This window comes from Pelmatolapia mariae, linkage group LG22 (genome assembly GCF_036321145.2).
Source record: "Pelmatolapia mariae isolate MD_Pm_ZW linkage group LG22, Pm_UMD_F_2, whole genome shotgun sequence".
Taxonomy (NCBI): domain Eukaryota; kingdom Metazoa; phylum Chordata; class Actinopteri; order Cichliformes; family Cichlidae; genus Pelmatolapia; species Pelmatolapia mariae.
The window spans coordinates 35,428,122-35,454,950 of record NC_086245.2 but is presented as its reverse complement, the minus strand read 5'-3'; the positions used below and the strand labels follow the sequence as shown (position 1 = coordinate 35,454,950).

General features: G+C 44.6%; 1 protein-coding gene across 15 annotated transcripts in view; it reads right to left on the bottom strand.

Annotated features, from left to right (window-relative positions):
• The window catches only part of epb41a (erythrocyte membrane protein band 4.1a), a 54,439-nt gene extending 42,259 nt beyond the window's left edge, over positions 1-12,180 (bottom strand). For 7 of the 15 annotated variants that reach the window (XM_065471509.1, XM_065471512.1, XM_065471513.1 and 4 more), the window contains exon 1: positions 12,042-12,175. The gene's annotated coding sequence lies outside the window, so the exon portion shown is untranslated. Of the gene's footprint in view, positions 1-12,041 lie in introns of all 15 variants that reach the window. The other 8 variants (XM_065471520.1, XM_065471519.1, XM_065471522.1 and 5 more) reach the window with 6 other exon arrangements.
• Between the last annotated feature and the right edge of the window lie 14,649 nt (positions 12,181-26,829).

Here is a 26,829-nt window from a genome sequence, read left to right as displayed (position 1 = left end):
CAGATAACCTGCTCCACCTCCTGAGCTACAGCCACCTTGCAGCTACCTTCAAGAAGTTTTTAGTAAAACCACTGCCCTGTCATTCATACCTCACAGACTGTACGATTGCACAATTGAACTCTTCCTTGGAGCTTCGCTCTCCACCAGACTTCTCTGCAATGTGTCCGGACCCAAACAAGCGGCCATGGAAAAATGGACGGGCTTCCCCAGTCGGGTTTCTTTTTGTGGAGAAAAATGAGGGAACCGCCCGTGCATAGATTATCAGGGCCTGAATGACATCACAATCAAAGACAAGTATCCACTGCCTTTGATAAACTCCATGTTTGACACTCTTCACGGAGCTGCTATTTTTACCGAACTCGACCTCCGCAATGCATCCGACAAAGAGATGAATGGAAAACCGCATTCAATACACCACTTTGAATACCTGGTGATGCCGATTGGGCTAACCAACCCCCAGCCATTTTTCAAGCTTTGGTAACTGATGTTCTCGGGGATTTTGTGGACAGGTTCATGTTTGTTTACCTAGATGACATTCAGATATTTTCCAAGACTCTTGAGGAACACCATGTGGCTTTTCTCACATCATCTCCGTCCCGCAGAGGAGATTGAACCTGATCTGGGTATTGGTCTCGTGAATCTGCGCTATTTACCTGCAGCAGCCCGTTCCACGATTCTGGACCGGGTTCACGCCACCAAATTCTTATGGTGGACCATCCCATTTCCCCATCATGTCACGCTACACCTGCAAGCCAGTGAGCCACTAGAAAGCCATTCAGTTGCCTTATCGCCCCATCACCTCACTCAGCATTTCTCTCCCTCTGTTTCAGTGACCTCTATCCCCGACCCACGAGCCGTGACTGCTTCGGACTCCTGTTAGATTCTCATTTCATGTTTCCTGTGCTTAAGTGTTACTCTTGCGTCTTTGTAAATTAAACCTACCAGTTTGCCTCCGTCTGCATTTGGGTCCATTTTCATGCACTAGCCCCTGCTGCCATAACAGGAATATTAGTCTCTACTATATCAATTTGTCAGTTAAAATCAGGACAGACAGGTTGTAACACCTACAGGCACATAAAGTTGATGGTGAGAATCCTTTTCTGGCTTAATACCAGGACCAACACTAACCTCCCACTCCAGAGGACCAACTAACCAGGATCTTTATGTAAAAAAGTCAAAAGTTAGTGACGAGGGTTCAGCGGGCAACTGGAGAAAATATATTTACATCCATGGATAAACATCGTTGTTCATGCATTATCATCTCTGTACTGTGTTTTACTGCTATTTGGTCATAAACTAGATCATTCAATGACTTGACATTCTGACCAGAAGAGAAAATGGTAAATTAATAAGATTAAAGCACCGCAACAGTTCCAAGTCAGCAAGAAACAGAAGGAGACCATGGTGGTGGATGAAGTCCCCAGGGTGGAGAAGGAATGCTTCTTTATAAAGGTAAGAGGTGCCAGGCTCCTGGACGTGATGGGACACCACTTTTAACAGGTGCCTCAGATGGGCAGAGATCTGAAGGATGCCAGACAATAAGCTCAGGTTTCTCATAAGTTCTCCCTACAACTCCCTTCCATAGCCCTGCCTGTTTAGTAGTGCTTACTATGGCAGCTGGTGTCCTGTAGGCAGGACAGCAGGGCAGGTCTGCAGCATGTCTTCATAACAAAAGGATGCAACAATGAAAAGGAGAAAAGATGGCACTGTCCCAGGGATGCTTCGGGCGGCAAGGAAGTCAGGAAGTCCTCAAGATGTGTAGTGTGATGGCATACTTCAGAGTCAGCTATCTATCTATTATTGTACGATCTACTGTACAATATAAAGCGCCTTGAGGCGACTGTTGGTGTGATTTGGCGCTATATAAATAAAATTGAATTGAATTGAATTCAGTGAGACGTTTTCTGGTAAGGTCTGTTCAAGCTGGCAGCACATCCCAAGCCCCTGAGCAGAGGAGGAATGGTCAATGGTAACTTTATTGTTAAAACAGATTCAATAAAACTTTTATAAAAAAGAGTCATCATTTCAGATGAAACATTAAAACCTCTCAACCTCCTTAAAAAGTACAGTCTTTGTTGAACCTTTTTCACTGTAGCAGCAAGATGTTAGTTTAAATGAATCAACACCCCCGAGTCATTCTAACTACCAGAAACCTCGAAGCACAGGCCGAGGGGGCGGTGTGGCAGCAATTTTTCACACCAGTCTATTAATTAACGAAAGACCAAGACAGACTTTTAATTCATTTGAAAGCCTGATGCTTAGCCTCGTCCACCCCAGCTGTAAAACTCAGAAACCAGTCTTACTTGTTATCATCTATCGTCCACCTGGGCCTTACACAGAGTTTCTCTCTGATTTCTCAGACTTTTTATCTGATTTAGTGCTCAGCTCAGATAAAATAATTATTGTGGGTGATTTTAACATCCATGTAGATGCTAAAAATGACAGCCTCAACATGGCATTTAATCTGTTATTAGACTCAATTGGCTTCTCTCAAAATGTAAAAGAACCCACCCACCACTTTAATCACACTCTAGATCTTGTTTTAACATATGGCATAGAAACTGAACATTTAACAGTGTTTCCTGAAAACCCTCTGCTGTCTGATCATTTCCTGATAACATTTACATTTACAATAATTGATTACACAGCAGTGGAGAGTAGACTTTATCAAAGTAGATGTCTTTCTGAAAGTGCTGTAACTAAGTTTAAGAATATAATCCACCCACTGTTATCATCTTCAATGCCCTGTACCAACATAGAGCAGAGCAGCTATCTGAACGCTACTCCAACAGAGGTCGATTATCTTGTTAATAATTTTACCTCCTCACTACGTACGACTCTGGATACTGTAGCTCCAGTGAAAACTAAAGTCTCAAATCAGAAGTCCCTGATTCCGTGGTATAATTCTCAAACACGTAGCCTAAAGCAGATAACTCGTAAGCTGGAGAGGAAATGGCGTGTCACAAATTTAGAGGATCATCATTTAGCCTGGAGAAATAGTTTGCTGCTTTATAAGAAAGCCCTCCGCAAAGCCAGAACATCTTACTATTCGTCACTGATTGAAGAAAATAAGAACAACCCCAGGTTTCTCTTCAGCACTGTAGCCAGGCTGACAAAAAGTCAGAGCTCTACTGAGCCAACAATCCCTTTAACGTTAACTAGTAATGACTTCATGAACTTCTTCAGAAATAAAATTTTTATCATTAGAGAAAAAATTACCAATAATCATCCCACAGATGTAATATCGTCTACAGCTACTTTTAGTACCATTGATGTTAAGTTAGACTCTTTTTCTCCAATTGATCTTTCTGAGTTAACTTCAATAATTACTTCCTCTAAACCATCAACGTGTCTTTTAGACCCCATTCCTACAAAACTGCTCAAAGAAGTCCTGCCATTAATTAATTCTTCAATCTTAAATATGATCAATCTATCTCTAATAATCGGCTATGTACCACAGGCCTTCAAGCTGGCTGTAGTTAAACCTTTACTCAAAAAGCCATCTCTAGACCCAGCTGTCTTAGCTAATTATAGGCCAATATCCAACCTTCCTTTCATATCAAAAATCCTTGAAAGAGTAGTTGTCAAACAGCTAACAGATCATCTGCAGAGGAATGGCTTATTTGAAGAGTTTCAGTCAGGTTTCAGAGCTCATCACAGCACAGAAACAGCTTTAGTGAAGGTTACAAATGATCTTCTTATGGCCTCTGACAGTGGACTCATCTCTGTGCTTGTCCTGCTAGACCTCAGTGCTGCGTTCGATACTGTCGACCATAATATCTTATTAGAGCGATTAGAACATGCTGTAGGTATTACAGGTACTGCACTGCAGTGGTTTGTATTATATCTATCTAATAGACTCCAATTTGTTCAAGTAAATGGAGAGTCCTCTTCACACACTGAGGTCAATTATGGTGTTCCACAGGGTTCAGTGCTAGGACCAATTCTATTTACATTATACATGCTTCCCCTGGGCAGCATCATTAGAAGACATAGCATAAATTTTCACTGCTATGCAGATGATACGCAGCTCTATCTATCCATGAAGCCAGGTAACACACACCAATTAGTTAAACTGCAGGAATGTCTTAAAGACATAAAGACCTGGATGGCCGCTAACTTCCTGCTTCTTAATTCAGATAAAACTGAGGTTATTGTACTTGGTCCTGAAAATCTTAGAAATATGGTATCTAAGCAGATCCTTACTATGGATGGCATTACCTTGGCCTCCAGTAACACTCTGAGGAACCTTGGAGTCATTTTTGACCAGGACATGTCCTTCAGGGCACATATTAAACAAATATGTAAGACCGCTTTCTTCCATTTGCGCAACATCTCTAAAATTAGAAATATCCTGTCTCAGAGTGATGCTGAAAAACTAGTTCATGCCTTCATTACTTCCAGGCTGGACTACTGTAAATTATTATTATCAGGATGTCCTAAAAACTCCCTGAAAAGTCTTCAGTTAATCCAAAATGCTGCAGCAAGAGTCCTGACAGGGACTAGAAAGAGAGAGCATATTTCTCCTGTTTTGGCTTCCCTTCATCGGCTTCCTGTTAAATCCAGAATTGAATTCAAAATCCTGCTCCTCACTTACAAGGTCTTAAATAATCAGGCCCCATCTTATCTTAATGACCTTGTAGTACCATATCACCCTATTAGAGCACTTCGCTCTCGCTCTGCAGGCTTACTTGCTGTTCCTAGAGTATTTAAAAGTAGAATGGGAGGCAGAGCCTTCAGTTTTCAGGCCCCTCTTCTGTGGAACCAGCTTCCAGTTTGGATTCAGGAGACAGACACTATCTCTACTTTTAAGATTAGGCTTAAAACTTTCCTTTTTGCTAAAGCATATAGTTAGGGCTGGACCAGGTGACCCTGAATCCTCCCTTAGTTATGCTGCAATAGACGTAGGCTGCCGGGGATTCCCATAATGCATTGAGTTTTTCCTTTCCAGTCACCTTCTCACTCACTATGTGTTAATAGACCTCTCTGCATCGAATCATATCTGTTATTACTCTCTGTCTCTCGTCCACAGCATGTCTTTCATCCTGTTTTCCTTCTTTCACCCCAACCAATCACAGCAGATGGCCGCCCCTCCCTGAGCCTGGTTCTGCCGGAGGTTTCTTCCTGTTAAAAGGGAGTTTTTCCTTCCCACTGTCGCCAAAGTGCTTGCTCATAGGGGGTCATATGATATGATTGTTGGGTTTTTCTCTGTATTTATTATTGTGCGATCTACTGTACAATATAAAGCGCCTTGAGGCGACTTTTGTTGTGATTTGGCGCTGTATAAATAAAATTGAATTGAATTGAATTGAATTGAATTGAATTGAATTGAATTGAATTGAATTGAATTGAATTGAATTGAATGTGACTCAAAGGACAGAGCCTTATCAAGAACAAGCCCCAAATACTTATAACTGTCCACCAGTTCAATGGCTGCACCATTTACCACTGTTAGTGCAGGATGGGGGGATGTCTTCCTGAAGTCACCATGTCCTGGTTTTCAAGGTGTTGATCATTAAGAAGGACTGATCACACCACGAAACAAACTCATCCACCACAGTCCCATGGGAATCCTCTTCACCATGAAGGAGGCTTACAATGACTGTGTCATCTGCATATTTAATGAAATGCCTGTTGGCCTGTGTACTACAACAGTCATTAGTGTACAAAATATACAGTAGAGGAGAGAGACAACAACCTTGTGGTGAGCCAGTAGAAGAGTTCAGCTGTTTCTAGAAACAGCCGTTTACTCTCACACACTGAGATCTGTCAGTTAAAAAGTCTAAAATCCAACCAACGAGATTAAAATCAAGTTTAAACTGGTTAAGAAGTTTATCAACTAAAAGTTGTGGCTGGATAGTATTAAAAGCTGAAGAAAAATCAATAAATAAGAGCCGAGCATGAGGTTTAGCTTTAGCATGATGTCAGCTGGGAAAGACTGGCAGATATTTGGTGAACCTCAGGGAGAAGCTCGTCTTCCCAAGAGATATAACAACCACTCTCCGCAGATAGAGACAACTGAACTGGCAGAGGCTAGAGGCCAGGCAAGAGGCTGGCTGCAAAGCCAGGATTTACCCTGTGGAGGCTGGGTGTCAGGACATAGTGGGCAAAGCAGCTGTCCAGCTACTTCATGAGTGACCGGCCCAAACCTGCAGAAAGCCATGAAGGCATTAGGAGAGGAGGCTGAGAAAGCAAGCTTTTGGCTTTGGCTCTGGTGGAAGGATGTCAGTTAGTAGGCAACACCACAGTAAAGGCAGATGCTGGGGGTGCCACAGAGACATCCCGGGTGTGCCACTGCCCCCCACTGGGAGATGTACTGGGATAGGGGGCAAAACATCCATGGATGGCGACCCCCAGTTGATGTGGTGGTGTGAAGACTCCAGTGACACTTAAAGCACCAGGGAACAACTTTGTTAGCTGACCAAAGGTGTTTTGGCTTGTGGCCTTCATCAGGGTCATCACAAAATACCAAACAGTTTGTGTTTCAATGAAACAAGGAAATACAGGTGAACCAGTCACACATTCACACATAAACAAGCTGACCAATCAGCATTTAAGGGGGTGGTACTGGCTGATTGGTTGAATCAGAGCCCAAACAGGCTCTGGCCTGAGCCAGGACAGATTTAGGGCTTCAGTTGATGACCTTGCAGCTGACCTTCTGGCACTGGCGGTGACATGACTGGCTTAATGACAAAGCAGGAAACATGCATTAAGCATTAAAACTCTTTGATGTGTAGTATTATTTCCCAGCTGACTGACTCATTCCACAGCTTTATTTATCCAAATGCAGTAGCATTTAAAACTATTCTAATTATATATTCTCACAATGATACTGATTCTCATGTATAATTGAAAACTGACATTATTGACATGATGTGAAAACATATACAAAAAAATTACAACTGCAACCATTGCAAAAAGACATAAACACATTTTTGAATGCACTGAATTTCAAGTTGCTATACAGCCTCAGTGTTTGGATACGCTTACAGTCTCTGATACTATTTTAAGGTATGCTCATAGATTAAAGGTGGAAAGCCAACACGACTAGCACATGAAGTTCCAGAAGCTGCTGGCAGCCCACAGTGCTGAGTGGACACGGGTGTAGCTGCACGAGTGCTGACAGGACAGAGTGCCACAGCTCCAGGTACACTGACGAGTGTGATGAGAACTAAACGCTGTATTTTACAGTTCACATGGTCGGTTTGGTGCGATAAAGAAAAAGTATGCAGATTTAATTTGTGCTGCTGTGTGTGAAATGATGTTGCCAAACACACTGAGCATATCAGGAAGTAAGGAAGAGGTTTCAGCAGAGTTGAGCTGTTGTTCTTAATGAAAGCCTTTCGGTGTTTCTTTGGACATTGGCTACATTTTTAACTCATTTTCAGTCCAGTCCCTGAACACATCACCATCGCCAGGAGAATAGTGTTTTGTTTTGTTGACCTATGAATCAGTCAAACATAAAAAACACACCGAACTCAAAGGAGGAACCTGTGATGTGTCTAACACATAACTCAGCAAACAACACATTTTAAACTGTATCTTTAGGCTCTATGTTGCCAGCAGCAAAAAAAAAACACACAGACCTTTTCTCATTTCTGTGGTTCTATGAAAAATGCCAAAGATAACCCAGTTTGACAAACAAAACATAACAAGGTGATTCCTAAAGAACTATTAACCGAAATTAGGCAACCCAGCTCAGTTTAAAGGCGAATTAGTCAAGTATGGGACAAACGAATACGGTGTAGGCCTGAAAAAAAGACTCCACGATTTAGAATATTGAACAGAAAATGATGTTCATTTAGAAAAATATGGTCTAAAAACAAAAAAAAGAATATAAATGAAAAAAGATTATGCGTTGTAGGGTGACCCTACCCTTTAACCGGGAAGCACTGGCCCAGAGTTTCTCAGGAACATACTGCTCACACGTGCCAACACAACAGGATAGCAACAGTGTAACACTCGGCTCAGCACCTCGCTAAACAAATGGGTGACATCACGGTGGCTATGTCCATCTTTTATGTACAGTTTATGCTTCAGGCATAAAACACCGAACACCATCAACTAACTAGAATAATACTGAATCAGTATAAATGAAAATTACAAGGATAACAAAGAGATACATTTGTGACATGAGACATATTTGGCATTCTAAAAAAGCACTGCATGAGATATCACAAGTGACTGCTGCTGAAATATAATCGAAATGTGTTTTAAAGCACATTTACTTTTTACATTTACAATTTTCAGAAGGCCCAGTTAGCACCAGTTAGCACCATTATAATGGTTATAAGACACTTCTCTGTCTTCTCTGTTTGAGGTGTGGAAAGACAGACACAGCATTACTGACATTATGTCACAATAACCTGCTCGAGCTCCATGTCTAACGCTCGTCACAGCCCGCAGTCGCTGTGCTGTAGAGCGCCAGCTGTCTTTCCACCCTTGAGAGACTTGATCACCGCCTTGGTCTCGTCAGAAGTGAAGGCACCAGTGTCCACAACGAGTTCATCATTTTCGGCTAAGTCATCATCCAACAAAGGCATATCTGGGGCAGGCTGATTCAGGAGATCTTTGAAGTGCGCTACCCAGCGCTTATCTTGGTCTTTCTGCGTGAGGAGAGGTCTGCTGTCTCTGCTTTGATTGGCACTCCTTGAAAAAAAGGTGACGGTAAGATCGCGCACGATCCGGAATAGCGTTCTCGTATCGTTCCGATCAGCAGCTTTCCGCTTGACCCATTCGCATTTATCCCTTCAACAGCTTCGCTTCACCTGCCGATCGAGGCGTCGGTACCACTCCTCTGCGGCTTGCTGTTGTTCATTTCATGCCGTCTGATCCCGGGCGATTTTCGCTCTTCGTCGTTCATCGACTAGCTGCCATGTTCGATCTTGGATTTAACGTTCCTCAAAGGTCCCTCTTCACCGACCGATGGCATTTTCGACGCTGGCCACCACGGCGGTTCGAAGGGCAAGTGGAGGAGGGGTTAAATGAGTCAGAGTGTAGTGAGATCACAGAGCCAAGAAGTGGTAGAAAAGCTTTATATAGTGCACAGTCAAACTAGATAATGGTGTCTTTGATTTTGTCTGAAAGTACTGATATAGACACAGATTTTAAGGCACGGGGCCTGTGTTTGGGCACATAGTGGCCCAGTACCAACAATCACAGTGACACATCCATATCATTAGGTGGATTTCTAGGTTCAAATTAGGTCAGTGACATGAAGTGATATGACAAGACAGACCAAGCAGTTTAAAAGAGGTGCTAAGGTTTAGGCTGAAAGGAAGGCCTGGTTCACCGGTTAGGTCGAAACATTTTCAGCAAAGAGTAAAACGTACTTAAGTGTATCTGTATTTCTGACTGCATGCTAGCCTGTGTCAGAGCGCTAAAATTGAGCTTAAGCACTAAAAGCGGCTTTAAAATAATCTGGGTGGGATTAAAGGCTGCAGTGTGCAGATGTGGAGCACAGAGGATGCTGATGTTAATCAGTAACTACTGCATGAGCCTCCCTCCTCACACACTCATGATCTACACAGTGCCACCGTGTTTGGGGAGAGAAAAAAACATGGAATTCGACCTGACCCAGATGAATCTGTGGCAAGGATTGATCGTTATCCAGCGAAGGAAAAACAAGTTCTGAAACAAAAACACATGAATCCATACACAGCATCTGTGTGAAGAGAGGGCAGTATGGGGTCACACTGAATCAGCAGGCATCAGTGACAACGATGGAGGCAGTCAGCATAAAAACAACACGCAGCTCTGACGTACTGAGCATCTGAGGGCTGGGCAGGTAGAGACCATCGTTCAGTTAGTTAACAATCATTTTTATCAATGACCTTTCTTTCTGATGAAAGCAAGACAATAACTAAATAAACACTAATAATAGAAGGAAAAGAAACTATGATGAAATGTAGCAAAACTTTCATTAACGAATAAATAAACAAAAATCCTAGAGAGACAAGATCTCATCAGAAGTGCTCGAGGTGCACAGGAAGTCAGAAGAAGACCCTTCCTACGGTTAGATGGACACATTCGATGTGTTTGTCATGAGTAAGTAGCGCGTTACTGTAATCAGATTACTTTTTTCAAGTAACGAGTAAAGTAAGGGATTACTATTGCAGAAAAAGTAGTTACATTACAGTTACATTCCCGTAAGCACGCTGCGTTACAGCGTTACTAAACTGTGATTTTGTTTGTGAGAGTGTCTCATGACAATGACGTCCGTGGCAGCAACAGACGTGGATAACATGGAGTGATGGAGAGAGTACGACCATGCAGCGTTTAAAGTGTGGAAGTAATCACATTACTGTGAGTTTGAATCTGTTAAAAGTGACACAAACATTAGCGTCTGCTGTTCACTCTGTGTGGGAAGAAAACTTCTTTCTGCAGCGAAAAAATGAAACTTCAAATCTGAGCGAGCAGCGAGCACGCTGCCACGGGAACGTGACATTCACAGAGAAACCCCCGGACCCCCCCACTGACACGACCGCTGTGGGCAAACCTCCACCCGCCCCACTCCTGCTAAACAGCTGACAATAGATTTAAGAGCTGCTGAGTCTTTGATTTTATTGATTTTCTGCTGTGTTTTACGTGCATCTATTTGAAAGAGTGTAAACACAAAACATGATTTTATTTTATGTGCTGGAACATGAAGAACGTAGGTTTAAATGTTAAACACATTTCTTCCAGTCAGAGAATGTTGCATATAATTTAATATTTGCTTGATGCATAAAGTTAAAAAGATTAAAACTAATAAAACAAGTTTAAAAAATACTTTTTCATTTGATTCAGTTTCATATGATGGATTATGCAGAAACAGTAGAATACGGCTGAAAGGTAACACTGTTGCTTTATTACATATTCAGGTTGTAAATCATGTTTTTGAAAACTAAGTAATAAAGTAATGAATCACTTTTGAAAATAAGTAATCAGTAATGTAACAGGATTACCTTTTTGGAGAAGTAATCAGTAATAAGTAACTAATTACTTTTTTCAAGTAACTTGACCAACACTGCTGGTCACAGAATGAAATGTGTTTCTAGTCTTTGTGAGCTCGGCTCTCTGGTCTCAGATCAGCACCTTGTGCGTGCCTCTGCTGCTGTCACCCGTCTGCAGCACGGTTTGAAGCTTTGTGCACACCGTGGTTATTATGAGTGTTATTTGAGTTACTGTTGGCACCACGATACTGACGCTCAGTTTGAACTTTGACATGTCTCCGCATTGAACAGCTGAGTTAGATATTTGTGATAACGAGCAGTTGAACAGGTTCAACAGTCACACTTTGCTTCTTTGACAGTGAAATATTTGAAGGCCTATATAACGCATCAAAACTGCAGAGAGATACAATAAAATCACCATAAACCTTGAAAAACAGTCTGCAGACGTGTGTAGTGTATTTATTGCCTTGTTTTAGTGTTTGACTTGGAACATTGAATGAATATGAAGTAGCAGTGAGATGTGTCTGATGTGCTGTGACAATAATGAATCTGGCAGCATGTAGCAGACAGCAGTGCTAGAAAACCACCGAGAGCATCCACACCTCGTTGCTTTCTTCTGCTGCGCTTGAACTGAAGTGAAGAACTTTTCTCCGTCTCACCGGACAATAATTAAAGAGTCCAGTCCTCATGATGATGATGATGATGATGATGCGCTCTGCTGTGAGCGCTGCAGGCCTGGGTACCAGAGCGCGGTGCTGTTCATGCTCATAATGTATGAAAGCACGAAACGGAAGCATCTCTTGGTGCGCTGGTTGTGTAACACGAATGTGCGGATTGCGGTGGTCACGGATAAAGAAGTAGTGCATCCGCTCATGCTGTTACATCATCGCTTTATCATCAGACACGACCTTCTACCATGCAGAAATCATCCAAACTCCACTAACACTGTTTTTCTGACCTGTTTTCCTGCATTTTGCTGCCGTGACTCAGTCAACACTACAGCCCGGCGCTGAGCGTGGGACAATAAAAGGGGCGGTAGGTGTACCTGTCTGCAAATGGCGCTGAATGTGTGCGTGAGCAGCTCGTGTGATGCCGAGGATCACTCACCCGCTCACCTCAGAGCATCCGAAAAGAACAGGTCCTGTTTGAAAGCGGTGTCAGCGTGCACTAGTCCTCACAAGCATCAGTTAGAGAGAGCGCTCATTCATCAGCGTTATCAAGCGGCTTTAACAAAGTGTTTGGGTACCAGGCGCCAGATGGCACTTTGCCCTGAGTGTTGTCTGACAGACAGCGGTACGTGCAGGCTAGAGGTGCATGTAAGGACCTCTTCGTTCTCACAACAACAGCCGCCTCATCGTAAGGCAGATCCTACCCTACCCTGTCCACATACAGCAGTATTCAACAGCCTTAATATATTCAGTCAGTTCTAGGACCTGCTGTATTCTCTGGACATACTTATATAGCACTTTATACAACACTCACCCATTCATACGAGCACTTTCTTCTACGGAAGTGCTTTCTATCATAAGCACACGTTCATACACTACCATCACCACTGTGCAATAAACCACACTGTAAACATATAACACTATTTATTTATTTCTCCTGATTTGTATATTCATACACTTAAAATACAGTTCATATGTCTGCACTGAGTAGGAGCTCCATATCTCACTGTGTGTATAGTGACAGTAAAAGGCATTCTGTTCTATATTCTGCTTCAGAGAGCAACTTGGTATGAGTATGCTGCTAAGGATATCTGCATGCAGGCCGGACAGCCACCAAGCTTGTGATTAGTAGATGACCTGCTCGACCTCCTGAGCTACATCCAAGTAAATGCAGAAACAATGCCACTGCAGCTTAGAAACAACAAAGTAGCTAAAGAGAAAGCCAGCCTGTAAGACCACAATGAGGGACCACACGGCACACTCTACACCCTCTGCCACCCCCTTCCTTCTACAGAAGGGTGGAGTTTTGAATGTAATGAGACCAGTGTATATGTACAAGTAGCCAATGCTAGCAGAGCAGACAGCAGCGTTCACCAATCAGAGCTCAGGAAGCTGCTGCTCCTGGCAGAGCTCCACCATCAGTAACCAAGGGTCCCCGCCATGAAATCAGTGCATCCATCATCAGTGAGCCACTGGAAACAGTAGCAGCTAGAAATGAGCTGAAATGATGTGCAAGGTTGATTTTCTCTTTCTGATGAGATTTGAAAGCAGCCTGCATTGGACAGCTCGTGTGGCATGCAGAAAGGATCTCACAGGTATCTGGACACTCGCTGTTATATAACAGGCTGTAATAGGCCAACAGACACACAATCTCATGTGAAACAAGATTCTGTGATCCAAGCAGCCATTATATTACAGCTAGAGTAGCTCGTGGATGAGCTTTTAGATCCTCTGAGGAAGAGCGCAAACATGCTTATTCACACTTTCTCCCCAAAGCAGAATTATTGGTGCGCTGCATGAGGCCAGGAACCAGAGACCTCTGACACACGTGTATGTACGGCAGCTACAGCAAACATGTGCGATACCACTGATTTCCTTTCCAATCCGATACCAAGTAAAATCCAGGGTGGTATCGACGATACTGATCCGATACCGATACTCTGTACAAAAACTTAATGTTGAATTGTATTTCATAATACAATATATACTTGCATTATGTAATTGTAATAATAATATAATAATATAGCTTCATCATGATTACAGGACATCAGACTACTTGTTCTTATTGCTTAATGATGCAGAATTATCATATAGAAATAAAAAAACTGAAGTTGTGCGCTATTTGAACATGTTGCCTGCCTGCAGCACTAAAGGACTCCGTGAGAGACGTCTGTCTCACCCTAGCAGCACCTGTCCCTCTCCTCCTCTTCAGTTCGCCTCAACATAAGCTCATCATATTCTGTGATATGATTTACTCTGAGGTGTTTGACGAGGTCAGTGCTGTTGCCACAACACCAAACCACGTCTTGCCACATGTATCGCAAACCACGTCTTGGCTGTTTGTGGAGGTAAAATACGTCCACACATGACTCTGTTTACGCTCAGCCATTGTTGTGAGTGCGCACGCCAGGTGCAGTGTTGCCAACATAGCGACTTTGTCGCTATATTTAGCGAGTTTTCAGACCCCATTAGCAACTTTTTTTCTAAAAAGTGACTAGCGACTTTTTCTGGTGTTATTGGACCAGCAAAAGCCCCAGGGCAGCTGTGGCTACAATGTAGCTTGCCATCACCAGTGTGTGAATGTGTGTGTGAATGGGTGGATGACTGGATATGTAAAGCGCTATACAAATACAGGCCATTTATTGGAGACTTATTTATGACGACTTTTTGACGTGAAAGCGCGTATCGCTCTTCTCAACAAGCAGCGGGTGCTGCCGTGGGCACCTCACCCGTTCCAAAGCGCTCACGGGCGGAGGATAGTCCTCCCCAGCTGCTATCAGGGCAGGAGATGTGCACACCTATGCGTCCAAACTGCAAATGAATCGCGCATGAGCGAAGCCGCTGCTCCCGCACTGACTGTAACGCAGTCAGTTCTTCTTTTACTGTTATGTTGTTTTGTGGATCATGAGGTTTAAAACTACTTAAACACACACACACACACACACACACACACACACACACACACACACACACACACACACACACACACACAGAGTAACTCCACCAGAGTGCCTATTTCGGGTCACTTTTGCCGGTCCAAGCCCGGGTAAAGGAGCAGGTAAAAAAAACCAATAATCGCTAAAAGAAATTTAATTTGTAGTTCTAAATAAACTCTAAATGCATTTAGGACGTTTTTTACTCACTTTATGTCTCTTCCTTTTTGGGTTACAATGACATTAGCATGACCAATTATGCAAATTAGGCGATGACGTCGTTTAGCGACTTCTAGAGACTTTTAGGACAACCAATAGCGGTTTTCCTTACTGAGGAGTTGGCAACACTGGCCAGGGGCTGCAACACAGTTATACAGCCGTATTTCGCATATGACTAAGAAAGGCGTAAGAGGAAGTAGTTTCTTCCAATTTAGACGATCCGAATGATATAGTTTCTTTCCACTGTGCTCCTGTTAATGAAAAACTACAAATTTACCCCAAAGTGCTAAAATATCAATATTTTAATATGAGAATCGATTCTAGAACATAAATTACTGGTATCGGAACAATCCACACATCACTACAGAAAACAGACAGCAGCAGTTATCAGTCAGCATCAGTCAGACTAGATCAGGTAAAAATTTATTTTCCATGCGGAGGAAAGCTTTAACTTTTCCAAAATCCTTCAAATATCTCTTTATAAAGAAAAGTGCTAGGAACGAGCTACAGGAACAATGCTTTCAAAGGAATCTGATGTTTTTGGGATGCAGTGATAGTGTCTGTGGGACAAATCCAGTTTACACATATGTGTTTTTACACACGGGATATTTTAAGCTTAAATGTGGAATATTATTGTATTTCTTGATGATTATTCTATGTGAACACCACAGACCCACACAGCATTCACAGTTAAATTGTCTTTATTGTACAGATTTTGCACACACACGATGCCTCCTCCTCGCCACCTCGACCGCCGAGCTTCCTGTTCGGCACCTTGTGTTTCCCAGGGCAGCTTGCAGCTGTGCTCTCACACCTCCCTCCGCCAGTCCCCAGCGTCACTAAAAAAAGGGAGAGAGTTGGTCAGCCTAATTCCCTCCACCTGGCTCACTGTAGCGGAGCCAGAGACCACAGCCCTGCCATGTCCTAGAAGTCATTAAAGGCCATTTCACTTCATTTTAGTTCAGATTTATTTGTGGTACCGGTTTACAGTCAGCTCTTTGTGCTTCTTCTGAAAGTTCTTAAAATGAAACATGTCTTTAAAATGTATTTCAGTAAAAGGACAAACATGCCGCCTGAGTCGGCACAAAGGAAGAGCATACCAAGTAAGCTGTGAGACACGCCCCCATAGATACAGCAACGTGGTTATAATTGCCATATCTAAGCCAACTCATGTGCTTTTGTCTGAGCACTGGTCTTTTCACCACACTGCTCCTCACATCGGCACTCTTTACAATCAGATCTGTTCTCGCATTCACACAGACGCTCCTTCCCCCATCACTTCACAAAAGGCCACCGTCGCAACCCCCTCCTCCTTCACTTGCATCCTCCAACCCCCGTCCACACAGGAGCAGGTGCTAAGCCAGACTGTCTGCTGAGGTGAAGCGTCAGCACGAAGCACAGCAGCTCCCCAGAGGCGATCTCATAGACTCGCCATCCAAACCATCCCTGCCTGCGCTGTATCATCACTTACACCAAACATGTCATTGCTGTGGCATAAGCAGTGTCTGTAGTTTGCTGTGTGCAGTGTGTGTATGCCAGCCTGGGAGCGTGATAAAAAGTGTCCTTTGGAAAAGCAATCGAAAAGAATAACACAAGAAGATGAAATCTTAAAATGCACAGTTAATTCAAGTGGTGCTTTCACATTAGATACGCACAACAATGAACTGACTAAACAAGAATACATCTTTATCTAAGGAGCTCGGGAAGAAAAGCGCCTGGACTTCTTTCAGCTTCTTGAAGATGTACCATACCATCTTTATTTATAAAGCACTTTAACATAAGAGTTCACAAAGTGCTGTACATCCAAATAGCATAAGCAAAGTAAAAATAAAATAAAATAAGATAAAATAAAATAAATAACTAAAATAAAATAAAACATGTTAAAACAAATTGAGTCAACCCCCTTAAACAGTGCCAAAGGCTTCAGCGAATAAATATGCTTTAAGAAGACTTTTAAACTCAGAAAGAGAAGAGGCCTGTCTAACGTGCAAGGGCAGATCATTCCACAACCTTGGAGCAGCTACAGCAAAAGCACGATCACCTCTAAATTTATACTTAGTTTTCGGTACCTTAAGGAGCTGCTGATTGGCAGACCTAAGGGAACGGGCAGGTGTATATGTTTTGTTTTTGTTGTTGTTCTTTTTTTTGCCTGTCCCATTTGGTTCTTTAGCCGTCAGAATTGTTGTCTGAAGACCAACAAGGATACCCAATGGATTTATTTTGCCAAGTGGATCATCACAGCCTTGCCGTATTGGTCCATTTGATCGACCTTTGTTGTTATTATTTATTTTATTTTATTTTCAGTTGTTACCGACGGGACAGACATGACTGGGGGATAGGAAAGGAAGAAAGAAAGATGAAGGAAAAGAAAAACAGAAGGGAAGAGGGACAGTGAGAAAGGGCACTTAAAAAGAGAAAGAAAGAAAAAATCTCCTGGATCACCTGTTGAGAGAAAAAGAAGAGAAAACAAGCAAAAAAACCAAAGCAACATACTAAACACAACACCATCGCATTAATTCGTAGCGATCGTGGCTCAAGAGTTGGGAGCTCGCCTTGTAATCGGAAGGCTGCCAGTTCGAGCCCCGGCTTGGACAGTCTCGGTCGTTGTGTCCTTGGGCAAGACACTTCACCCGTTGCCTACTGGTGGTGGTCAGAGGGCCCGGTGCCCGGTGGCGCCAGTGTCCGGCAGCCTCGCCTCTGTCAGTGCGCCCCAGGGTGGCTGTGGCTACAATGTAGCTGCCATCACCAGTGTGTGAATGTGTGTGTGAATGGGTGGATGACTGGTTGTGTAAAGCGCTTTAGGGTCCTTAGGGACTAGTAAAGCGCTATACAAATACAGACCATTTACCATAATTTAGCAAAGTGTAAACAGCAGTAAATACTAAATATTGAATGTTGTTGTGCAGCACACAGGACCGACAGCGCACAATGTGCTTTGAAGTAGCAGCTAAGAAAGGTGTAGTTTATGTCTATGAACAGTGAACACCCGTGTGCACACCTGTGTGGATCAGCGCGCTTGTATTCAGAAGGATTCCCCATGTAACAGTCCGCTAGAGGGTGTAGAGGGCCATAGCCCCGTCCCCCAGGGCATGAAGCAGGCATGGAGGAGATCCAGGCTCCAGACATCCAGAGGTCCCAGAGTGCGAGAGCCCAAGGAGTACCACCGGAGGGGCATCCATGCCACCCTCCTGGGAAGAGCTGAGGAGAGCCCCAGATGAGGGGTCACCCAGTAGCCACAGAGCAGAAGCCAGAGGGGGCTGCACTGGCGTGCCCGCCGGCTCTGCTGGCAGCCAGCTGTGCCAGAGTGAACCGAGCCGCAGGCCCAGAGGCCAGAGGCCCAAGGGCCCCCTTTGCCCCGGAAGAGGCCTGACCGAGCAACAGGCGCCAGGCCCCGCCAAGTAGTCGCCAGGAGTGAGCTGGTGTATACCTGAGCGCCCAGCCCCGGACACCAAGAACCACCAACGCACCGAACCCTGAGGGCATCAGTTACCGGCAGGGAGTGTGGTGAGGGGAGATGGGCCTTTGGAGGGCCTGGTGTCACGGTTCTGGGTCGGTTCGACCCAGCATTTTGAGTTTCTGATGTTTTGGTTTAATTTGCATTATGGGCTGTCCTTTGATACTTTTGTGCTTTGATTGTTATTGGAATTCTATGTTTCTGTTTATTCATGTTAAGGATTTGTTGCCTCATGTATAGTTTGAGTTCCATGTGTAATTTTCTGTCTGCCTCTCAGTGTTGAGTCTGTGTGTGATGGTTTCTTGTTTCCTGTTTTACTTTGAAAGTTCATGTCTCATGTCAGTGTGTTCAGTTTTACCTCTCCCCTGTCTCGTTAGCCTAATTTCTCCCAGCTGTGTCTCCCTCCTGTTGCCCATTCCCTGATTACTCCCCTGTGTATATATAAGCCCTGTGTTTTCCTGTGCTCCCTGTCGCGTTGTGCCTTCAACTTGCTGTGTGTTCATGATTTCCAGTCCTCCAGCACCTCAGTTTAGAGTTTTGTTTTGCTTTTGTGAGTCTTATTTTATGTACAAGTTTTGTCCAGCAATAAAGCTGTGTTTTCAGTTTAAATCTTGTCTCCAAAGAGTCCTGCATTTTGGGTCCACCACTCTTGCCTGCCTGCCACACAGCCAACCATGACAGAACGACGTGACCATAACCTGGATCCAGCGGGCTCATCCCGGGAGAGCGATCTCGCCCGCGTCATGGGCCTAATAAAGCGAATTTCCCACACGAAGGATACTAAGGCGATGGCGATCGGATTAAACGCTATCGGAACAATCCTCGAGGGAAATCCATATCTCCGCCAACTTAAGGGATTTATGAGCTTAATTGACGAGCTGCACGAAGCCCAGGAGGTTCTTCAGGCTCGGGAGCTAGCAGTCTTTGCTCGTTCGCAGTACTCCACTCCGAGGCCTCCACAGCAACAGCAGCAGCGGACGGAGCTTGCCGCGAAGCAGCGTGAGCTCCCTGCAACACAGCAGCAGCCGAACACGGAGCTTTCTGCAACACCACAGCGATCGCTGCAGCAGGATATCAACCCCTTGCCGCGGCCACAGAGTGAACTACCGACTCCGGTCCGCTCCGGCTATCGCTCGCCAGCCTCTTTCCTTGCGGCCATGTGGTTGCAGGATGAGGAGTCGGCCTCTCCGCCATTACCGTTCTCCTCTGCAGTCTGCACTCCCACTTCCAGGAGGAAGCAGCGCCATCACCATTCCTCGCTACAGCCGCACTCCAGCCCCTCCCCAGAGCAATCAGCAGCTGTGAGTAACCACGACAGTTCTTCCCGCACTCTTAATAAAAAGGACTGTCTTTCTTCTGCTCCATCTGAGCCTGTTAACCCCGTATCAGCTATCCCTGAATCAGCTAAAGCTGCGGCTTCCACCCCAGAGACAATTAACCTCAGCTCTGAGAACATTAAGACTGTTTTATGCTCTGAACTGCCACCTCAAGAGACTGTTCAGTGTGCGCCCAAATGTTTTGTTTCTTGGACTACTGGCACTCATTTAAAGACTTCAAGTGGTAATGTTGCGGATATTGAAACATTCTCCAGGGCCTCCCCAGAGTCTGAGTTTCCTCCCTCAGCAGACTCCAGACCGCTAGAGGCTAAAGAGCCAGCATTTCCCGAGTCATTTAAAAGCTCCGCTGAGGTAGTGCAGTCAGCTGCCCAGCCGTCATCACGCTTAGCTGTCCAGCCAGAAGCTCAGTTAGCTGCCCAGCTGTCCCCAGTTCAGACTTCTGCCGCTCAGTCATTCACTCAATCACCAGCTTCACCTTCACCACAACCGCCACTTCAGCCGACATCAGCTCGGTCTCCTGCACCTCAGTCGACCTCAGTGCACTCTCCTCCTGTGTTGCCAGCACCATCTATTCAGCCACCAGCTCCACCCACTCATTTTCAGGAGGAGGATAGCCCTACACAGACTGTTGTTGCTCTTCAAGACCTGGCCAACTTTGAGATTTTTACTCTCTCCAGGGCCTCCCCAGAGGCTGAATATCAGCTGGACCCCTGGACATGAAGAAGCCAGCGCAACCTGGTCTGTCCCTGCCAGAGGTCCCCGCACCTGCTGGTTCTGTTCCTTCTCTGCCAGAGGTCTCTATGCCTGCTGGCCCTGAACCTGTCTTCGCTGGAGGGTCCAAGGAGCCCGTCCGGCCTCATGCCTCATCAGCTGGGGGGCCCGAGGAGCCCGTCCAGCAACCTGCCTCATCTGCTGGGGGACCCGAGGAGCCCGTCCAGCCATCAGCTTCCTCATCCACGCCTCCTGCAGCAGCAGCTTCAGCTTCGCCTCCAGTGCTTCCAACAACTGTTAAAACTCTGCTGCCTGCAGTGCCATCACCCGCTCCACCACCTACGACTTCCACACCGTCGTCTGCAGCGTCACCGCCTGCAGCGTCACCGTCGCCGTCAGGTTCCGCAGCCGTCCCACTGCCGTCAGGTTCCGCAGCCGTGCCTGTGTCATCACCCTCATCCTTGTCTGCAGCATCACCCTCGTCATCCACGCCTGGTCCAGCCTCTGCATCAGCGTCGCCTGTTCCAGCCTCTGCATCAGCCTCAGCGTCGCCTGGTGCAGCTTCTGCCTCTGCCTCAGCTTCTGCCTCAGCTTCTGCCTCTGCCTCAGCTTCCGCCTCGTCTGGCCCAGCCTCCGCCTCGTTGGTGCTGCGGGGTCCACGCCGTCTTCAGGTCCCCAACTGCCACCTCAGCTTCGCCGGCCACTTTCTGGGCCTCTTGCCGGACGTCATTGCCGTCGTGGGCGGCCTCCGAATCAGCACTGTCCTCTCCTTCACCTGCGTCGCCGCTGCTGTCCTCTGCATGGCCGGCCTCCAGATCAGCTCTGTCATCGCCACTGCCTCCCGCGCGGTCGGCCTCCGGACCTGCTCTGTCGTCGCCGCCGCCACGGCCTCCCACGCGGTCGGCCTCCGGACCTGTTTTGTCCCCGTCGCTGGCCCCCAGGTCGGCCACCTGAACTGTTTGGACTCCCGTGCTGTCAGCCTCCGGGTCGGCCTCCTGAACGGTCAGTGGACTTTGTTTTGGTTGACTCTGGTTACCCTTTCCCCCGGGGTGGAGGCAAGCAGACCGCCCCAGGCTCCGCAGCAGCAGGGAGGCCCCGCATCCCAAATACCAATCGGACGGCCAACACCTCCTCCCAGCCCCCCCGCCCCGATGGCCAGCAGAGAACAGGGGTGTGTGAAGACCCCAAACCTCCCTCCTCTCGCTCATGTGTAGTGTTGCTGCATGTTGTTCTAAGGTGCATTTAAAACACGGGAGAGCATGGTGCTGCTGCCAGAGAGCAGCAGGTGTTAGCACGGCAGGTGTATATGGTTGTAGTAGCTCCGAGAGGTGTGTGGGGGGACAGGCCATTAAGAGATTTAAAAACAAATAAGAGAATTTTAAAAACAATCCTTAAATGTACAGGTAGCCAGTGGAGTGAAATTAAAATGGGGGTAATGTGCTCAGACTTTTTTGTTCCAGTTAAAAGACGTGTTGCAGTATTTTGCACAACCTGCAGACGCCTAATGGACGCATCACTAACCCCACAATAAAGTGCGTTACAATAATCCAGCCTAGAAGTAACAAAGGCATGGATTACTGTCTCAAAAAGCTGTTTCGATAAGATGGGCTTTATTTTGGCTAATTGCCTCAAATGAAAAAAGCTTTCAAGTTTAAGATCTGCCTCCATTTTAACTCCCAGATTAGTTATGACTGGTTTAACACACTGTGCCAGCAAACCAAGATCTATAGTAGTGGCCTCAGAAGCGCCACCAAGAACCATCACTTCTGTTTTCTGCTCATTAAAATGTAAAAAGTTCAAAGCCCTTATTTCATCAAGGCATCTGAGCAGAGGGTCTACTGAGAAGCCATTTATCTTTTTAAGTGGGAAATATATCTGGGAGTCATCAGCATAACAGTGGAAAGAAATCCCATGTTTCCTGAAAATAGACATAGGGAGAAAAGAAGCGGGCCTAAAACTGAACCCTGTGGGACCCCACACTGCAGAGAAGCAGCAGAGGATACAAACTCACCGAGTTTCACAGAGAAAGTTCGCTCTGCCAAACAGGATCTAAACCACTGCAGTGTGGTACTGCTAACACCCACCAACTGCTCTAAACGGGAAATTAAAATATTATGATCCACTGTATCAAAAGCAGCAGTTAAATCTAACAGCACGATAATAACACAGTCACCTGAGTCAGTTGCTAAAAACACATCATTAAAAACTCTTAAAAGGGCAGATTAGGTACTATGTAGAGCTCTAAAACCAGATTGGAAAACTGAAGTATGGTGTTCTTCTAAAAAGGACATTAATTGCTTGTAAACTACCTTTTCAAGAATCTTTGAGATAAAAGGCAGTTTGGAAATAGGTCTGTAATTTGCAATAATATCAGGATCAAGAGCAGGTTTCTTGAGTAGAGGCTGAATCACTGCATGTTTAAGATTCACAGGTACAACACCAGAGGACAGACTACTATTTACTACGTTTCATCCGAGAAGCTTCTTCAGTTCTACGAGCGATTGGTGGAGAGTTCCAGATTTTAAGACCTACTGGGAGATGTCCCTTATGCTGGGCTTACACTCTGCGATTTTTGGCTCATTTTGAGACGATTTTTCAGTCGTGCGACCGTTTTGGTGATCGGCCTGAGTTTGGCCTTCATCGTGTGTCATGCATCGTGTAGTATACGTGGGGTAACGAGAAGCGATTAACACCTCACGACCAGCTCCCGATCATCAATCGCTTGGTCGTAAGAAAATCAAACCTGGTTTGAAATCCTGTCAGCCATCGTGAGGGTGTCACCGCAGCCTCTCACACTGCGCACGCGCAAGCGCAGAAATGGAAGTGAAAGAGACGGAGCAGCAGTGCAGCGTGTGATCTGGACACAAGCGATGGAGGCACAACTTTGGCTCGTCCAAGCCTTTTCGATGTGGCCTCACAAAATTATCACGACCACAACAACCGTGAAAAGAGTTGGATTTACATTGCTGCTCAATCACAGCTGCCTGATCAATGCTTTTCATTAGCAATTTAGCAAAGTTGATGGTGGTGGTGTTTGTCTGTGTGAGTGAAAGACAGAGAGGGAGAGCGAGCGACAGATTTTCTGTTATAACCTTCATTTTATGGAGGCACAGTGTGAGCACTCAGGTCGCATCAGAGCATCGGGCCGTATAGTGTGAGACCCTGCATCGTGACCTATGAACTTATAACCCCTGCAAGTCAATAGTGCAGTTTGAGCAGGAGCTGATTCGCGTGACTGAAAAAATCGCACAATGTATGTCCAGCTTAAGAGGGTCACAGACCCCCTCTTGATCCTCTATCTAATCAAATCAGCCAGGGTTTCGGGTGAACTCATTTTGAAACCTAGCCCCTCCCTATCATGTGACTTACTGAGGTCAGATGACGCAGGATGTGCGTGGACGTTAAGGCGTCCAGATTTTAGATGGCAGACAGTTGGTGTGGTAAGCCCCGCCCTCCTTTCAAAGATGGCCGTTCACAGTGGACATAGATGCTTCTTTCACTCCTCTTTCAAACCATCTGTCTTCTCTGTCATAAATGTGAACACTGGCATCCTGAGCGAGTGACCTTTGACCTTTACATGCAGATGTAAAGCTGCCATGTGTTTATGAAGTGGCTGTTTGGTGTCTCCAGTGTAGAGGTCTGAGCACTCCTCGCTGCACTGCACAGCTACGTTGTTCAGTTTGTGTTTGTGATGAACCAGTTTGTGTCTGAGTGTGTGGCGGGTCTGAAGTACACTGGGGTAATAATAAAAATACCTTTTATTTGAGGGCGCCTTTCAAAAACCCAAGGTCACCTTACAAAAGAATAAAAATTAATAAAAGGAGCAATAGTCATGAAATACATAAAATAAGTTAAAATTGCAAAACAGAACTTGACAGCAGATAAAATGTGTTTTTAGCTGTGACTTAAATACGGGAAGAGAGTTGATGTTTCTTATGGCTGGAGGAAGAGGACAGGATGTGTGTGTTCCCTCTTTTTCCCTTCAGGCTTAGAGGGAACATTTTCTGCCCGGTGTTCCTGATTGTGTGATTAGGTAGAGGATCAATAGGAGGTCCATGACCCTCTCAGGCTACGTCTACACTCACCCGGTTAAATTTGAAAACGGCGTTTTCGTCTGAAAACGCTCCGCGTCCACACTAGCGTTTTTAGTCGTTTTCACAGAGTTGTGCGTCCACATTGAAACGGACGAAAACGCTTGCGTTCCAGTCCTGCACATGCGTGAAACGCAAGAAGATTCAGCCTGCCTCATTTCTGTCTGCTGCTTATTTACTTTCCGGCTCTTTGAAGCGTCGCGGCAAAATGTTGAGGAAAAGCAGCGAGCTTTTTAAACGGACTAACAATGAGGTGGAGTTGATACTGCGAGTAACATCAAAGTACAAAGTTGCAAAAGTGAGTGAGAATTAAAGAATTTGAAGAAAAGCTATCTGGAGCATGTACAGACTGATATTAATCTTTAATAGGGCTGTCAAACAAAACAACTGCTGTATAATACCCTCCACTATCTTTGTTTAATTGGTCACATGACTGCATCACATGACTCAAATGTGTCATCGTTTTCGCTGTCCACACTGCGACGTGCAAGCAGCATTTTCAAATGTATCTGGTTTGGAGAGCTTTTTCAAAACGCTGCATTTTTCTTGACCGAAAACGCCGTCTCAGTGTGGACGGGACGCCGAAACGGAGAGAAAACAATGCGTTTTCAAACGAAAACGTATCAGTGTGGACGCAGCCTTGGGGAATCTCCACCAGTTGCTCTTAGAACTGAAGAAGCTTCTCAGATGAAGCGTCTTGAAGAAACTTAAAGACGTCCAGATCCTTTTCTTTCCGAGCTCCTCGGACTACCATGACCTGGATAACTGAGAACCTTCACAGACATTACATCTCTGTATCCACCAATAACAGACTCATTATGAACAATTAAAAAAAATGATTGTCTGCTGGCATAAAACGGCCATTTGAAAAAATCTTGCGGTGTTTGATTGTTAACTTTCTAATAGCACTCAGTAGGAGAGTTTTTAAAGGTTTGTTGTTAAACTGTAAACATCATTATTTGTTTATTTTAACTTTAAAGAGACGATGACGAGGATTATTGGGAAACAGTGTGTGTCCTTCACAAACACCTAAAAATGATTAATTACATAAGCAAATGAAATCTATCCAGCTCACTGTCACACATACCACATTTGCCTCAGAGGGATTTACAACATTTCCCACCATGCTCCTGACCGAGACAAGGACTGTGTAGTCATGGTAATAACTGTACAACAGTTATAGCAACTAATGTCTCCTCCACAGAAGCTTCAGGGGAGACGTGAATAAGATCAGTGAAAGACATTTAAATCATAAACGTAATTAGAACAAATCAGTTTTTTCCCATATATTTTTATTGAAATTTTCTGTTGTACAATACAAACAAATATTTGCACATCCTCACATTCACACACCCATCCATACATCAAACCTGCCGACATCATATTCAAATGTAGAAATGAGCATAGTTCTCACAGTAATACCAAAATGCAAGGAATTAGGATAAACAAGATTCTCCCCTCCTTCCCTTCTTCTTTTCCTTCTTTTTCATAAACGTCCTTCACCTCCACTCCCTAAAATATCCATATATGGCTTCCACATATTCACAAAGTCCCATTGTTTGCCCTTAGCAATATATGTTAGTCTTTCCAGGCCTAGAGAGTCGGCTCTTTCCTTCTTCCAGAGTCCCATGGAGGGAGCATCCATACTCTTCCAACCATCTGAGGTTGGGGACTTGGAGACCTCTTTCATAGGGCAAGTAAAGTAGTTTTAGGCAGAGCCTTGCCTTCCTGTTATTCCAAATAAATTGGTTAAGTAGTTTGTTTAAACTGTCAAAAAATGAAGTTGGTAGAGGCAACGGAAGTGTTTGGAAATAATATAAAAAATTTGGTAAAATTGTCATTTTTAGGATATTTATCCGGCCTATTATAGATACAGGCAGGTTTATCCAACGGTTTAGCATTTCCGTGACCTCTTCTACAAGGGGATCATAATTTATTGAGGTTATGTCCTTGAGGCTTGGGGTGATCCTGATGCCTAAATATTTAAAGCCTGTTGTAGTTGTTTTAAATGGGGTGGCCACCACAGGGCTTCGTCTTTCTTCCTCATTAAGAAACATTAATTCTGATTCAGAATTGTTAATTTTGTATCCTGAAAATTCTCCAAATGTTTTTAGTAATGTTACTAAATTAGGGATACTATCTTTCAGATTAGTCAAAAAAATATAATATCATCTGCAAATAGAGCTGGGCGGTATAAGATTTTTTCATATCACGATATGTTTTTTTCATTTCAGGCGATAACGATATATATATCACGATATAAATACAAATAACTATATTTGTAAGATTTAAATGTGCCGTTGCTCACAAGTAAAATGTGAAATAATCTGCAGCTTGTTTTGATTTAAATATTTATTTCCCATAATAAGTTCAACAGGGTAGATGTACTTAAGGAACATGAGACTTCAGTTTCAGATAAATAAAGGCAAATATTGCAAACGACACAAAAGGCAGCTGCTAAAGTGTTTAAGTTTCAAAATAG